The following is a 5432-nucleotide window of genomic DNA, read 5'->3' on the forward strand; positions in this document are numbered from 1 at the left end:
AGTTGAAAATTACTTTGCAGACAAAGAATTGTTCTTTCTTTCTGTCCGGTCACAGATGAGAAGCAGAGGAAAGGGAGGTTATTCTGACCAGGAGATTTACAGACTGAAGAAAATAGTACAGAAACTCAGACAAGAACTTTATAATGATGAGGACTCAGAAACCATGTAAGACAGTCTGTCTGCTGTCTGTGTTACTCTGTGTGTTACTTCTGACATCAGAGATCATGAGTGATTTCACAATCTCCACACTCAATTTAAATGGAGCTAGAGATGTGAGGAAGAGAGCGAGTCTGTTTGAGCTTGTTAAACTGAAGAGCATCAATGTGATGCTGGTTCAGGAAACGCACAGTGACACTTTAAATGAGACTGACTGGAAGAGGGAATGGGATGGGGAGGTTGTTCTTAGTCATTTAAGCAGAACCAGTGGAGGAGTGGCAGTCCTTTTCTCCAAAAACCTTCTGCCAAAGTCTCAGGTGGTGGAGGAAATAATACAGGGCAGACTGATGGTGGTTAGAGCCACATATGAGCTGTTTACTATTGTGTTTATAAATGCATATGCTCCCAACACAGGACCTGACAGAGTTCAGTTTTTAAATGAACTCAGTGTGGTTTTAAGTCAGTGTGGGCCTGAAGAGTTTTTATTTTTAGGAGGGGATTTTAACTGTACTGAGAACGATCAGGTGGACAGGAATCATATTGAATCTCATGCTGCTTCAAAACGTGCCATAAAACAGCTGGTGGAGGTTCATAGTTTAACTGATGTATGGAGAGAAATGCACGACAAACAGAGACAGTACGCTTGGGTCCAACACAGAGAGAATTTTTTTTCCTATGGCCAGATTAGACAGATTTTATTGTTTTAAGCATCATTTTAGTATTTTTAAAGGGTGCAGAATACTGCCGGTTGGGTTTACAGATCATTCCATGGTGTCTTGTAATGTCTTCATTGCAAATGTAAAACACAAGTCTACATATTGGCACTTTAACACTGCTTTGTTATTAGATGTACATTTTAGAGAAAACTTTACTTTTTTTTGGAAAGTTTTTAAAACTAGAAAAGAAGATTTTACATCATTGAAGCAGTGGTGGGATTGTGGGAAGGTGGAGATCAAGCAGCTATGTCAACAGTACACTCTCAATGTCTCTCGGAACATAACCAAATCTATGAGGGATCTGGAGATAGAAATAGTGGAACTGCAGAGTTCTGCAGAGTCCACAGGAAATTGAGGCTGCTTTGAAGACCTCAAATCTAAAAAAGCCATACTGGCAGACCTGCTGGGCTCTAAAGCACAGGGGGCGCTGGTCCGGTCTCACTTTCAGAGCGCTGCTCAGATGGACTCACCGTCAAAGTTTTTTTTCAGCCTGGAGAAGAAGAATGGGCAGAGCAGGTTTATCCACGCACTGCGCTCGACTTCAGGACAGATGCTGACTGAAGCCGGTGGGATCCGGCAGAGAGCTGTGGACTTTTACTCCCATCTGTATGACAGTGAGTACACAGAGGATGAGGGGGCTTTTAACTCCTTCTGCAGTGGGCTGCCCAGAGTCCCAGAGGAGACCAACAAGGAGCTGGAGGGTCCTCTGACTGAAGAGGAAGTGTACGCGGCGCTGCAGAGCATGCAGGGAGGGAAGGCCCCTGGGATCGATGGGCTTCCACCAGAGTTTTTTAAAGCTTTTTGGAATGAGCTGAGAGAAGATATTCTAGAAGTCTTCACTGAGAGTTTTAATGACTCATTTCTGCCACAGAGTTGTAGGAGAGCAGTGCTGACTCTCTTACCAAAAAAAAGGTGACCTGCAAGATATAAAGAACTGGCGGCCAGTCTCTCTGCTCTGCACAGATTATAAACTGTTATTGAAAGTCCTGGCTAATAGACTGAAGAAGGTGATGGACCAAGTCATCCACCGGACCCAAACCTACTGGGTGCCCGGCAGGTCCATTGTTGACAATGTGTCACTGATTAGAGATTTTTTGGAAGTCTCTGGTTCTTTGGGTTTGCTGGTCCGGTTTCTTTGGACCAAGAAAAGGCATTTGACCGGGTTGAGCACCGTTACCTTTGGAAAGTGTTACAAAGGTTCGGCCTCAGCCCTGGACTTATTGCCAAGATTAAGGTTCTGTACGAAGACATTGAGAGTGTACTGAAAATCAATGGTAGTTTGTGTAAACCTTTTAAAGTGACCAGAGGTATCAGACAGGGCTGCTCGATGTCTGGTATGCTCTACGCACTTTCTATTGAACCCATGTTGCACAATATTCGTTCTTTTATTGATGGTCTGGTTTTATCTGATTCTAATATACATTTTAATTTATCTGCATATGCAGATGATATTATTGTCATTGTAAAGAATCAGGAAGATGTGAAGGTTTTAGGAGACATTGTTGAAAACTTTGGTAAAATATCAGCTGCCAAAGTAAACTGGGCAAAGAGTGAGGCCTTAGCAGTTGGGAGTTGGTCTGCGGGGCTCCCTCAGCTGCCAGGAGGGTTAAGCTGGAGGAGGGGAGGCCTAAAGTACCTGGGAGTCCATTTAGGAGATGAACAGAACATAAAGAAAAACTGGGAGGGAGTGGTGGAGAAGGTGGAGGGGAGGTTGGCCAAGTGGAAGTGGCTGTTACCTCACATGTCTTACAGAGGAAGAGTCCTGATTATCAGTAATTTGGTAGCATCAACTCTCTGGCATAGGTTAAAGTGTATGGAACCCCCTTCTGGTCTACTAAAAAAAGTACAGTCTATGGTGGTCAACTTTCTTTGGGATAACTTGCACTGGGTTTCCTCGAGTGTACTTTACCTGCCAAAGGAAGAGGGGGGGCAGGGGTTAGTGCACCTGGAGAGCAGAGCAGCAGCCTTCAGAATACAAGTTATTCAAAGGTACCTTACAGGAAATGACGACGTGGTCTGGAAACCATTGATGAGCACCATTTTAAGGAGAATAGCAGGTTTGGGTCTGGATGCGTCTCTGTTTTTAATGGACTGTGATTTTATTTGTTTGTGTGATTTGCCTCCTTTTTATCAGGGACTGTTTAGAGCCTGGACTCTTTTTAAATGGAAAAGACTGGAACCTGCAGCTTCACTGTTTTGGCTCCTGGAAGAGCCTCTGATCCACAGGGCCCGGCTGGATGTTCAAGAAGCTAGCAGACCTGCTCTCACACAACGCTTATGTTCAACCGGGTCAGTGAAGCTGAAACGCATAGTGGATACTGCAGGTCCAGGACTTCACAACACAGAGGCAGTGGCATCTCTACTGGGTCTCAGGTCAAGTCGGCACATTAGAGACATTTTAAACGCATGGATTAAAAGACTGACCAGCGAGGAAATGGATATGCTCCAGGACTATTTTATTGGAACAGAGACTCCTGATGGAGGAGATCCGTTCCCTGAACTGGGTCTTCAAATTGAAAAAACTGGATTGACAGAGCCATTACTGGTCAGAACTATGGCTGCTTCTGTAAATTTGTCCATGTTGAATGGAAAAGTCTTGTATAAATACTGTGTCAGAGCTTTAAATAAGGAAAAGCTGAGTGGGAGGAAGGACACTGTGTGGAGAGAGAGACTAAAGGTGCAGGATGACTGGAAGCCAGTGTGGAGGGTGTTTTATAAACCGCCGCTAAACAAGAGGTCAGGTGACCTGCAGTGGAGAATTCTGCAGGGGGCGCTGGCTGTTAATAGTTTTGTTTCTAAGATAAATCCCAATGTTTCCATTAATTGTCCCTTCTGTAAGGAACCAGAAACTATTTTTCACTGTTTCCTCGACTGTAGAAGACTAGAAGTTCTGTTTGAAGCCCTGAAAACTGTGTTTTTAAATTGTAGTGAGAGTTGGTCTGAAACTGCTTTTATTTTTGGTGCTGGCTACAAGAAGGAAAATGCAAAGAAGTGGCAGTTGTTGAATTTTGTCGTAGGACAGGCCAAACTGGCTATTTATAAAAGCAGGAAAAAATCAAATAGAGAATGTTTTAGGTGAGGAAGTGTTATCAATGTTTGTGTCGTTGGTGAAAGCCAGAGTTAGAGTGGATTTTAGATTCTGATGAATAATGTTGATGAATTTTTGTCTCAATGGTGTTTCAACAAAGCTCTGTGTTCTGTTGTTGAGGGGTAGCTGAGATTTAACTCTGTGTTTCTATGAGATTTTTTTTCTTTAACATATTTATTTATTTCTGTCTAATCTGGTAATCATGTCATTTTGAGATTGTCCGTTATTTATTGGAAAATAAAGGTGTTTTTTAAAAATAAAAAAAAATCTCTGTCTCTCTCTCTCTCTCTGTCTCTCTCTCTCTGTCTCTCTCTCTCTCTCTCTCTGTCTCATTGTGTCATACGGATTACTGTTAATTTATTATGCTGATCTGTTCTGTACGACATCTATTGCACGTCTGTCCGTCCTGGAAGAGGGATCCCTCCTCAGTTGCTCTTCCTGAGGTTTCTACCGTTTTTTTCCCCGTTAAAGGGTTTTTTGGGGAGTTTTTCCTGATCAGCTGTGAGGGTCATAAGGACAGAGGGATGTCGTATGCTGTAAAGCCCTGTGAGGCAAATTGTGATTTGTGATGTTGGGCTTTATAAATAAAATTGATTGATTGAACACATCACTGAGTCTCTGTCCACAGGACACAGGACACTGCTGGTTGTGTATAACTGATGTTACAGAGGTCGTAAACATGAGGTAAATAAGTCATGATTTTAAAGTTACACGACACTAAGGCCGACTTTTTATTTTTGACTCGTGTTTCTGTGTCTTCATGTGTTACAGTGTGTCTGTGCAGAAAGCTGCTGAAACAACCTGCTGCTGATAAGATTAATCAAGTCTGAACCCTGTGAAGCTGCTGACATGCAGAGGAGAGAATAAAAAAGCTTCTGTGCAGTGTTTGTGTGTCGTCACCTCTGAGCCCATCATGATCAGGTCAGTTTCAGTTTTTGTATATTTGTTTCATTTTATTGATCAAAACTGTGTTTTATTTTTGTAATGAGTTCATTTGTCTTCTTCAGACGAGGATCTGTGGAGCTTAAATCAGCTGCTGATGTGAACAACAGTTTGATCAGTCTGGTTTTAGTGAAGAGTTGTAGCGCCCCCTGCTGGTCTGAAAATGATGCTTCAGACAAAGATAACAATAACAACAAAGACACAAGTGAATTCTGGACATTAAAATGTTTTTTTAAAAAAAGAACTCAACATCCGCAGTGAGTGTCAGTGTTTAACTCCTCCTCTGTGATGGTTTAATGTTTCTGAAACTGTTTTATTTATTTATTTAATTAATTGTTTCTGTAAAATAAAACTAATGAATTTCTAGTTGATTATTATTCTGTCAGATCATCAGTCTGAGTTACTGCTGGATTATCAGTTATTCTTATGAACTAAAACTGAAACTAAAACTAAAAATCCTGAAACAAATTAAACTTGAACAATTTTTTTTTAAATAAATAAATAATAAAAATAATGACAAATATTAAACT

At 41.6% G+C, this 5432-nt stretch overlaps 1 long non-coding RNA gene across 1 annotated transcript; it reads left to right on the plus strand.

The window, feature by feature from the left end:
• The first annotated feature begins 4546 nt into the window (after positions 1 to 4546).
• On the plus strand, positions 4547 to 5170 carry LOC144467052 (uncharacterized). The gene is made up of 3 exons (XR_013493420.1): positions 4547 to 4644; positions 4732 to 4881; positions 4968 to 5170. It is a non-coding gene; the product is annotated as an uncharacterized LOC144467052 (long non-coding RNA).
• Positions 5171 to 5432: the final 262 nt, after the last annotated feature.

The sequence above is a fragment of the Epinephelus lanceolatus genome, chromosome 15, assembly GCF_041903045.1.
Source record: "Epinephelus lanceolatus isolate andai-2023 chromosome 15, ASM4190304v1, whole genome shotgun sequence".
Classification (NCBI taxonomy): domain Eukaryota; kingdom Metazoa; phylum Chordata; class Actinopteri; order Perciformes; family Serranidae; genus Epinephelus; species Epinephelus lanceolatus.